This window comes from Micropterus dolomieu, linkage group LG05 (assembly GCF_021292245.1).
Source record: "Micropterus dolomieu isolate WLL.071019.BEF.003 ecotype Adirondacks linkage group LG05, ASM2129224v1, whole genome shotgun sequence".
Classification (NCBI taxonomy): Eukaryota; Metazoa; Chordata; class Actinopteri; order Centrarchiformes; family Centrarchidae; genus Micropterus; species Micropterus dolomieu.
Genome location: NC_060154.1, coordinates 6,696,552 through 6,708,806, shown reverse-complemented (window position 1 = coordinate 6,708,806; position 12,255 = coordinate 6,696,552).

The window sequence follows — 12,255 nt, the reverse complement described above, 5'->3', positions numbered from 1 at the left end:
GGGGGGGGGGGCATACATTTACTGCTTTAGGAGAAGAGGACCTGCTGTGATCCCTAGTTTCCACAATAACTCCCCCAAGGAGGAAGCAAAGACATGAACAAGAAGCAGACAGGATTCGACATCTGATCCAAAAATGGGACAATGGGACAAGTAACTCAGTTTCAGATTGTGTAATTGCTGGCTTAGACATAAATATTCGTAAAAATTGTTAAGTTACCTAGTCAATCTTTCAAATCAGGTGCTATAGATACACTACACTATTATCTGCAGTGTGTCCCAAACTAGTAAAATTAAAAAAAGATTTTAAACACCTTTTAAGTTGATAAGGCGAACTTACGAACACTTGCCTTTCTTCATCATTTTTCTTACCATCTACCTACCACTCTTTTAGCTCTGTTTTGTTTCCAAAATATCTGGCTTCTAAGCTGATAAATGCTCCAATATTTTCACCAGCTAGTCGCTAACTTTGTCTGTTTCTTGTCCGGTGATGCGCAACACTTTACATTACACATACTTATTTATCTGATCCATTGTTATTATAAAATAGTGATTATAGCTGCTTTAAATTTAAAATCCACCCTGAAAGAGTGATACAATGAGATTCATATAACCATGCTCTGCGTTTCTTTTACCAGCAACTCATGGGTGGCAAGGATCTCTTGTTCCCTGCATGTCAGGCCTAGTTTAAGCTCAGACACTCAGCTGCCCTATGTCACAGTCTACTGTCACCAAGGCAAAAAATAGCTCAGTCTTCCTGCCTCGCAGGCTCTCTTTCCCCTGGGGCAAGGCAGTGCCACCTGTCAGCCAGAACACAGGTTAAAAAGCCAGGTTCCAGACACAGATGGCCAATCACCACTACCTCATGTGTATGCTATCAGGGTTACAGCCAGGTTTGGGGTGGCTGGCTTGCAGCAAAAGGCTTCATCATCATTACCTCATATGTGTATGCTGTCCAGGCTGCCAGGAGCAGTATTACACACTGTAGACATAAAAGACCAATGTCTTAGGTCACTTTTTGGATAAGAAATTTCATGAGATTAAGAATTTCCTACAGTGTGAGTTAATTGGCTGAAAGGACTCCATTCATATGCTTTCTCAATGACCCTGAATCCGACATCTGGAGGGGAGCCCTGATATAGCATCAGGTTAGGTTCTTGTTTGAATATGAATGAGATAGTCAGGGGAGCCTGAAATGTTTAAACACTTTATTACAGGAAAAAGCAAGTAAAGGTATTACAAGCAAAAAATTCTTAAAGAATCAAAAGTCAAGTAGAAGTACTCATTATGCAGAAAAATGGCCCCAGTGACAGATATATTATTATATATGACTTCATTAGATTGTTAACACTAATCAGTAGATAAGTAGCTGGTTGGGGTGGAGCTAGTTTATACCACTTTTTGTACTTTACGTTCAGTAGTTTAGTCCAGTGGTTCCCAACCAAGCGGGAAGCTGAGACGTGAATGCAATGCAGAAATCCCATAAACCTGTATTTTATCAAACGGCCTAAGTAAGTTGCAAAACTTCAGTAAACACTTCATAACGAGTTTATAGTCTCAATTGCTAGTTTCAGGTCTTCTTCAATACAACATGATGTTCATTTAGTAAATTATGGTCCCATTTAGAGGAAAATACTGTAGACCATAAACCAGAGTATGCTTCAGGAGGGGATTATCTGCAATTGACAAGTCGTTACTATGACGACCTGTCAGTCAGGCTAGAGTGACCCGTACCCACGGCAATGTGTAAGTTTAACCAGCTCCACTGAAAAAGCGTATTAGGAGTTGGCTGTTCACTTTCTCTGGTGAGCACATTTAGTTTTAAAGGTTCAGTGTGTACTATTTCTGAGGATCTACTGACAGAAATGCAATATAATAACCATAACTATGTTTTCAGTGGTGTATAAAGACCTTACATAATGAACCATTATGTTTTTATTACCTTAGAATGAGCCATTTTTATCTACATAACCACTGGCACCCCTTTCTATGGAGGTCACAGTATTTTGTCCTCATGTTTCTACCGTTGCCGACAACGGACAAACAGCGCTACAGAGCGCGTTTCATCATCACGGCGTTCTTCTTCTGCATGTATAATTCCGGTAATGTAGACACCTGTCACTACACTGAATACATTGACGAAGAAGAGGAAATAATAATAATAATGATAATAATAATAATGTACAGTCTCTGAGTAGTCCTCTGGTTATTAGAAGTAAGAAGAGAAGTGACATCTGTACAAATGAAGGAGCACACAGTCTAGACAGATACAAACAGCTGATGGCAGAAATCAGGGCTGTTGTGGATTTTCCAAGATGGAAAGCTATAATGTGGGACAGATGTTTTCAAAGCGGTGCTGAAGTTGTCTGTTTTATGCTGGACAGGTTATTAAATTAAGTTTGTCAGACTTTAGTGATGCAAATGAAAGCTGTTGTTTGATAGCTTTAGCTTGGCCATAATCACTGAGAGACGTGAGGTGTTTCCCCTGTCAGTAGTGTGAAATATGTAGTTGCATTAATTTCATGTTGCCTACTTACTCTCCAGCCTGTGGGTCGGCTTTGCCAGTTGCATTAAGGAGACAATCAACTGATCAGTAACGTTAATTGGCAATAAAACCGTAACGTTAGCTTACAGCATGGAAGCATCAGCCAGCTAAACTTTTACTGCCCTGGTAGAAAAAAACATGTAAAGTTTGTTGGATTGGTTTATTCTCCAGCGCTGGCTTTGGCTTGTGGTGTAAAATATGTAGTTGGATTAATTTCATTTAGTTACTCTCTCTCTCTCTCCAGCGCTCTGTTTTTGCTTTGTCGGTTATGTTCTTGAGTCAATCAGTTGATCATTAATTGGCAATAAAACAGTAGCATACAGTTGGAAGCTCAGATCAGACAGCTAAACCTTTACTGACCTGGTAGAAAAATTATGTTGTTGGATTAGTTTTATCTAGTTGCTCTCCCTCTCCAGCGCTCTGTTATGGCTTTGTTACTGAGACAAACAGATAATGAATATTATTGGCAATAAAATGGGAACAGCGGGGAAGCTCAGATCAGCAGCTAAACTTCACATTTTACTGCCCTGTTGGAAAACATGTATTTCTATTTACTGCTAATGGTGATATATAACAAGACCGTGCGCCTATCAAGTGACCAATAATGAATACTTTCCGAATTTGCATAAAAAACCCTGTGTTTTTTGGATAGTGCTTTGCCACTGTGCACACAAATGTGTAATATGTACTTGCTAAATGCCCATTAAAAACGTGTTACCACAAGCTGAAATTATGGCTGTCAGTACTGACATTTTGGTAAGATTTGCATGCTTATCTATTAAGCAAAGCGAGAGGAGCCTTTATCCTCACCAGCCAATGCCTTTGTAAACTTCATGTATTATGTGGTTTAATGGACTGAGAGGCTTACATTGTCCTGTTATCTGTCAGTGGTCATACTTGATGCACTAGATGTGTTAGTTTTTGAGATGTTTTGTGGAAATATACTTTTGACTCTGGTAAGTTAACTTACTTGTATGAATACTTGAAATTAGTAAACTGTCAGTAATTCCTTGACAGAAAAAAAGGAATTAATAAATATTTGAATATGATTCAAAACATTCCGCTTGACTGGCATCCTAAGAGGTTTTAATCTAATTTTACCCCAATATGTTTGCCAATAAGATGCCTCTGAGATGTTAAATTGTTGATAAATTACTCAGTGCTTGTGGCCCAATAGGACATGTCTCTATCCATTTCATTTTCAAAGATGAATAGATGTTTTGTACGTGTGCTGTGGCTCTTCTTCCTACTACAGCTGTGATTAAAACAACATGAATATCTGGGAACATATCCTTTTACAAACCTGACAATAAAGTCTAGACAGAGATACCCCTGAGGTCAGTACCATCATGACTTCCAGACTGTTTTGAGCTGTCTTGCTCTGCTGGACACAAGATATGATGGAAACCCAAACATTAAACTGGGCAGGATTTTGGTTATGTCAGCTGTGGTTACATTATGTAATTAGATCTATAAAGAGACTGAATAGATGTCACGTGTACCGTTACTAATAACTGTCTTTGTAAGTGTGTACTTTTAATGAACAAAATGTAGCTATTCATAAATGTATGGATGTTGTGCTTTTAGCTTGACAATAACCTATTTTCCAGGTTCTCCAACTGGTTTTTAAAAGGTATTATACAGGAGAAGTGTGATATTTTGGGAAATACGCTTATTCGCTGTCTTGATGAAGTTAAAACAATATAATCACCAACATTGTGAGGTTTTCAATCATTAACCTGGCATTTCAGTTGCAATTACTTTACATGACAGTAGAAACAGATGACAAAATCATCTGGCACAAAGGTCATATATCCCATCTCTTCAAAGAAAAAAAGGAGATACATGTCCAAGCTAAAAGCAAAAGATGAAGTCAGTGACAAAGTCAAAAAGTGAATTAAATGGAAAGAACCCTCTTTTGTTGATCAAGACAGTGGTCGAGTTAAGATCTGTGAACAATTTCCTCTAAATGAGGAGCCTGTGGCGTGGCTAAAAAAAAAGCCATTATCTGTGCCCCGCATGTTCTGTGAAGTGCCTGCTGGTGGATTTACACACTGGCTGCATTCGCTTCTGGAGAACACATAGGAAAATTAACGCTAAATCGTTGGGAATGCACCTAAATGAAACAAGATGGTTCTCTGAAAAGTTGTTAGGTGATGCAAATTTCAAGATCTGAGAAATACTTTTGATAGTTTTTATAATATTTGCCAGTTCCTTATCATGCTCATTTCCTGTGTGTTGGTGTGTCTCTAGTGGTGTTTTAGAGCTAAATAACTATTTCATCTCCACCGTCATTCCAGAGACTCCGGCTGCTTGTTCACTCTAATTCCTCTGCATTTATTTACAGCATAGGGACAAGGACACTTGATCTTTCCATTTCACAGGGCTATATCTGTATAAGCCCTGTTGTTTGCCTGTTTTATTTCTCAAACAAAGTGCCAAGACAAATAAGCTGCACATTTGTTAACTGCATTAGAGAGAGATAAGAGTCCAGAAATGGGTAAAACAAAGCAGGAAACTAGTAAGTATTCCCATTTGGAGGAAGAGATTTAATCTTGTCAGCACCTTGGCCCATTTCTCTAAACAGTCCTGATATTTAAACTGTGCTCTTAACTACTACTTGTATTCAGGATCACTGATCTGAGTGCAGGTTGTAAGGCTCAAGGAGTGGCTGGTGAAATTGAAAAAAGAAGAGCTCTGCTGGCAAAGCTTTCTTGTTGAATCATTAAATCTGTGTGGAATCTAATACAGCAGTTAAAATACTTCCATAAGCACCATCACATCACATACCTGCTGTACATTAGCTTCATTGACCTGTGAGGTTTGTACTGTACTATAACGTGTGTGCTGGACAATGTCTTCTTGTAACAGGGAGTGCGTAACAGGCTGCTCTGAGTTCTTCTTGTAAATGTCCAACAGAGGGACCCTGTGAATCTCCTGACCAAACAGAAGCGATTGACCTCTGTCCTCTTGCAGCCCTAAAGTACATAATCACCAGATGAATCATCAGTTTAAATCATGAATGGAAAACAGTAGGGAATTACAACTAAAGATCTGAACTCCTTTGACCCTCTTAATATAGAGTATAAGTTTTGCGTATCAAACACACTGAATATAGTCTTAAATATGTGAAACTTGCACCTTAGCCTAACATTATCTTGGATTTACAAAAGTTACAATGGATTCAACAGGTAACCAGGCAAAACCACTCTAAAGCACTCATTCAGAGAATGAAAAATGATACACCAGTCATTTGTTCAAATGCCTATAACAACCTATATTTAGGTTTCTCCCTTCATTTTAACCTTCGTTGGATAACCTATATTTAGGTTTACTTGACAAGACCTCTTGACAATTAAGTTGTTACAGCATAGCAAAACTAACGGTTTACCTAGTACTTTTCTTACATAAACTTAAACTAATCTTGTCTGTGAAGGTTCTCAGTCATCCAGGTCATAGTTATCCAACGAAGGTTGACGTCAAGGGCAACTGGACTTGGTTGAAGATACTAGAAGATGTTTCGTCCCTCCTCCAAGAGACTTCTTCAGTTCTGACTGACTGGTAGGGAAACTCAGCTATTTAACCTCTGGGATCGTTAGCTAGGATCGTCGATACTGCTGGTTTGCTGCTGGCTGTGGTAAAGACAGTCGTCATGGTCTTTAGAGGCACCGGTGGCCAAGTCTGAATGACCATCGTTGGCATCTTCACCTGAGGCCAAGAGGAAATGCTTGTTCAGTTTCCTGGGAAGTGATGAAAGGACAGCATTGTAAGTGGGGGATAAGTGGTGGTGTAGACCCCTCCTCTGTTCAACAACGGCTTCTCAACACGGGTGTAAATGGCTTCCCTGACACCTCTTTCAAACCACCCATCTTCTCTGTCTAAAATGTGTACCTGGTGATCCTCAAACGAGTGTCCTTTATCCTTCAGATGTAAATAAACTGCAGAGTCTTGACCTGAGGAGTTAGCCCTTCTGTGTTGAGCCATGTGTTTGTGTAGTGGTCGTTTAGTTTCCCCAATGTATTGTTCTGTGCATTCCTCACTGCATTGGACCGCATACACTAGATTTCTTTTCTTGTGTTCGGCTGTGCGGTCTTTGGGGTGTACCAGTATCTGTCTTAGTGTGTTCTTGGGTTTAAAAAACACAGGGATGTGGTGTTTGTTGAAAATCCTCCTGAGTTTCTCTGATTCTCCAGACACATATGGAATCACAATGTTGTTGCGTTTGAAATTCTTCTCCTCATCCCCTGTAGTGTTGGTCTTCTTCCTGGATTTTGTGGCTGTTTTCACAAAGGTCCATTTAGGGCATCCACAGGCTGTAAGTGCCCCCTTCAGGTGGTTCTGTTCCTTCTCTCTGGCTTTTGCACTTGTTGGTAGTGTCCTCTGCTCTGTGGTGCAAGGTTCTGATGACCCCTAGCTTGTGTTCCAGTGGGTGGTGGGAATCAAAAAGTAAGTATTGATCCGTGTGTGTGGGTTTCCTGTACATTCCAATTTGCAGGCTCCTGTCTTCTTCAGTGTATACAGCACAGTCCAGGAAAGCCAAACTGTTGTTATCGACATCTTCTCGTGTGAATTTGATGTTACTATCCACCGAGTTGATGTGTTCTGTGAAGACTTGCCCTTCTTGGGTTTTAATTTTGACCCTAGTGTCATCCACACACCTGTAGCAGTGGCTCGGTGCTTTTCCTCTGAAGGAGTTGAGGGCTTTTCCCTCCACTTCTTCCATGTAGATGTCAGCCACAATAGGTAACACCGGTGAGCCCATGGCACAGCCATTCTTTTGTCTGTAGAATCCTCCGTTGTACTGGAAATAGGTGGGGTTTAGACAGAGGTCGAGTAATTTACAGATCTGGTCAGGGCTGAGGCTAGTTCTGCTGTCCAGAGTGTGGTCGTGTAGTAGCCGTTTCCTTATGGATTCTACTGCCTCTATGGTGGGGATGCAGGTGAACAAAGAGGTCACATCATAGGACACCATGGTTTCTCTCCTTTCTTGGATGGTGAGGTTGGAAGGGGGTGCCTTCGCATTAGAAAGGGCTGCTGATACCTTTAGCCTGAGCTGTTCTGCATCTGTTTTGGCTAATTTGTTTTTCTTAATGGCTGATTCTGTAGCTGTGATGAGGTCCACTATAGGTAGGTGCTGTGGTGCGATGGCAAAGTTTAATCCTTTGGCCAAAACGTCTTGCTGTGGTTGAGTGAGTTCCCTGTCTGACAGATTTTTCACCCATCTGTTATCTGTTTTACGTGTTGTTGGGTTGTCGTCCTTACTCTTCCAAGACAATTTTTCTGTTTTGTTTGCGTTACTGGCTCTTGTCTGGAGGTTTCGGAATCTTCGGGTCTGTCTTTGTTTGCTCTTGTTGTGTTGCGATAGCTGTGCTTTCTTGATGAAATAGATGACCTTTTCAGTACTGTACTGGGCAGATCTGTTTCCAGTTTTTGGTGTAAGTTGCCTGATTCTTTATTCAGGGCTTCAATGGTGAAATGGATCTGTCTCACTCTCTCATTTAGTAGCTGTTGTTGTGCTTTCTCCAAGATTATTCCGGCTCTGTGTCCTTTTATCGCGGCGCGTAAGTGTAGGCTGTTGGGTATGATTTTGTGTTGTCTGCATCTCAGGTTAAATCTTAGGTGGTTTCTGTAGTTTGCAATTTTCCTGCCTATCCTTTCATACTCCCGTACCAATCTGAAGGTGTCCCAAAAGGATTAGCAAGATGTCTGTGAAGGTTCTCAGTCATCCAGGTCATAGTTATCCAACGAAGGTTGAGGTCAAGGGCAACTGGACTTGGTTGAAGAAAACTAATCTTAAAGCTACACTACTCAATATTTTTGTATCAAAAATGGAAAAAATACTACATAATGAGAAAAGACTCACTTTTAGTTACAAACCTAAAGGGAATTATGAACTCACACAGTTTCCCTTAGTGTTATAGTGCATTCTAGTGCATTGTTTTAGTTGTGCTGCCTGCAACTTTACTGTTTTAGTTTCACCACTTATCAGAACCAGAAACACGACTCAAAATGACTGCTGATGTTACTCTGTGTCTATTGGATGTGTAATAGGTAACTGTTTGCTAACATATTCATCATATTAACTTAAAAAGATCAGTGTTGCGTTTGTGCTTATTGTGCTGCCCCGTGGCCAAAAAAGATTAATTAATGCAAGTTTTAAAAGCTGTGGCAGATCAGAAAATATTCATGAACTGGTGTTGTGATGATAGATTTTGAAAGGCAATGACAAAGAACTGACATTGTTCTTATTGCTATGTTCCTCTCTCCAGTCCTCCTCTGTTCTATATGCTCAGTTGATCTGTATGTATGACCTGTGTTTCTGCGTTACCATTGGGTAACACATTCTCATTCCCAACTTGTCACATATGGACGTTGATCACCTTTTAACACCCTGAGTGCGCTTTAGCGCCATTCTTGCAAGTGTAGCCCTCTGCGGTTAAGCAACCAATAATAAATATGCTTTGGATTAAAAAAACTACATTATGGAGCGTGTGGTTAGCTCACTTGGGTGTGCATATGCCCCATGTACAAGGGTGAGTCCTTCCACTATCCACTATCCTGTCTCTCAAATAAAGGCAAAATGCCCCCAACATACCTTACATAACATATCTAAAAGAATCAATGTTAACTTTTAGTTTCACACAGGAAATGAATGCCGGTCTTCTCTGTGAAAGTCTGGTTTCTGACCCAGCCCTCTACCCCAACCACCTCCTTCCTTGGACTTTTCTGTAATTTACATACTATGCCTACTTTTAGCATTCAACAATGATGCTAAAGGGCTTGCCCAAAACTGTCACAGTATTTGCTGATGTAACAATACAGAAGCATCAGTATACGCATATCAGCAAGGAATACATAACAATATATTATTGTATCGATATTTTGAGAACAGCCCTATTTAAATCCTTGTTCCATGTGCCCCTTTTTATACTTTGAGCACCTGCCCTTCCAAAGGTCTCTGCACGGCCCTGATCAACGGTCACTACAGCTGCTGTCCTCTAAGAAGAAGGAAGCTAAACCCTTTTCAGTGACACCTTCCATGCCCACAGTTAGTAAATGTTTGATGTTCAAAAGCTAGATTTTTGGTGGAGTATTCCTTTGAAGATCAATGCAGCCAGCTTGGTAGGAGATCTCAGGTAGTGCTGATAAAGCTTCCATGTATGTTCAGAACGTTTTTTTTCCAGATACGTCCAAAAAAAACAATGCTCAAATGTCAGAGAATGTTGATGAGAATGATGAGAGCAACCATCATCCTTTTAACAGTTAGGGTCAACGGTAAACCTTTTGAGAATGTTAGTGTGAAATGGTGTTTCCCTTCTTTCCCTGTTGTTCTGTGCAAGTTTTCTTGCTTCAAACAGTCCAGGTCAACAGGACACCGTCTGCACATTAGAGCCAGGGTCAAACAGACACCTGTTGCCAAGACGAGCAGTAGTATAACTGACAGGCGTTAACACTCCCGTAACTACACTGTTAAGCTGTGTTAAATACGCTGCACTGCGTTAGGGTGCGGCGCTGCCCTGCTGCCCTGCTGCCCATATCCAACTCATCTGTAGGCCTTGATTAGCACACCCATCTTCTCCCGCCCTGCTCGTCCTTGTCCCCCTCCTCCTCATCTCATTTCACACTAAACAAAGTCGCAGCGGGGTCCGATGGCTGGAGCCCCCTTTCTCTTATCGCCTCACAGTCGGAGCCACTGGCTGGGTTGATGAACTTGGCTGGAAGGAATCTGCAGGCTGCTCCACTTGACTGAGCAGAGCTAATGAGTCAGAAAATCCCACAGCCAGGGCTTCAGGGTTCACCATGGGTATCGGAGGAAACAGGTAGTTCAAGCATAGAAGCATATGAGATGTGTTTCATAGACAGCACTTTTCAGATTGTTGAAGAAGCAAGTTTCAGAGGGTAAGGAGTTTTGGAGATAAAACACTACAAGGACTCCAAAGAGGAGAAGGTGTTGGAGGAGTATGTGACTGGATGAAGCAGGGATTACCCTGCTTTGATCTGTAAACCATGTCTGTACCAGGGAGGCTTGGGGACCTCAACTCTCAGCCAGGTGCACTCTGTTCATCAAGCTGCTGCCAACCCCCCATCAAGATGCCCCCAAGGTGTGAAATGTGCCCCCAATCCTTTCCCTACACACCCCATCACACAGCAGACCTACAGCAGGAGAAGGACTGGCACAGGAACAGACAGTACGGAAAGCAGGGCACTTCAGGATCTGGTCATTGCAGAAGCAAAATAATAATTATTTAGTGTTCCAAGGAATAGTTAGACATTTTGAGAAACATGCCTATTCACTTTCTTGCTGAAAACTGAATGAGAAGATCTGTACCTGTCCGTTACCCATGAAGCCAGAGCCAGCAAGAGATTAGCTTAGCTTAGCATAAAGACTGAAAGCAAACAGCAAGCTTGGCCCTGTCCAAGGAAACAAAAAATGCCTACAAGCACGTTGATACCTCAGTAATTTACGTTACATCTTATTTTTAATATCTACACAAGCCGAAGTTTGAAAACAACAAAAGGTTTTAAAGGGGTTCTGTGCAGAACTATTTCTCGGCTGGGAACTTAACTTCCTGAAGTCTTTTGGTCACTGTGAGGTTGCCAGGCTAGCTGTTTTTTCCAGTCTTCATACTAAGCTAAGTTAAGCCGCTGCTTATATTGTAGTGGTATCAGTCTTGATACTTGGCAAGAAAGCATTTCCCGAAAGTAGTAGATATATTGTTTTCCAGTCTAGTGAAAAGTGAATGTTTGTTTGAACCAAAACAAGCTTTAAGCAAAAGTCTCTCAATCATACTGAAAAAGGAGAGTTTGGTGTTACAACATTCTAGTTCAACTGTGCACAGCAACAGCAAGCTCTGGAAGCATTTAAAAATGATAAATGCTGGATAGCTGGATGACTAACACTGTACCATAACAAATCAGATATCTGAAGAAAAGTATAGAAGTGAGATCACTGACACATATCATATTCACTTTTTCACTATAAATTACATCTGTCTGTTGAGATTGGAAGTTCAGTGACACTAGAATCAGTTCAACCATTTCAGTTTAAAACATAAAATAATGAACTAACATGATCAACAGAGAAATACTAATGTTAGCATGCTAGTCAGCTCCTGCCAGCTAGCTCCTGCCCATCCTGTGTTGTAATACCACTTGTGCCTCAAGATGCAATAGTGAGTGACTGTAATGTCCAGACTCCCCTCAGTCCAACATAAGAGGACTGTGAAGTAGAGCTACCCCGAGGTCTTGTCAACCAATGCTCCTTCATGAGTTGCTCTCCCTCCCCAAACTCCTCCACCTCTACTTTTTCTTCTCATCTCTTACCACCACTTGAACTTCCCTGTCTCTGACTGGTCAGGCTGGGTGAGCAATATGTAAATGGTATATTATATGTGATATAAATTATCTGATTTTGATAGATGATGAAATATGCATCCTATGCTTGCCAATCTGTTTGCTTCCTCTGCCCTCTCACCGTTGTTCTCCTGGAGTTTCAATCCCACAAATTTGCCCTCCCACATGTAGAAATTTCAAAATCTGCCTATCCAACAAAATTATTAGAAATAGTAGCATTGCTGTTTGTTTGTTAAAACTCAAGGCATCACCAAAGTCATTATGATGGATACAATCCACCTGATTGTTGGATCTGCCTAATTGTTGAAATATTTTAGTTTGGGCCAATGTGGTAGACCAACCAACAGATCAATGTTGCC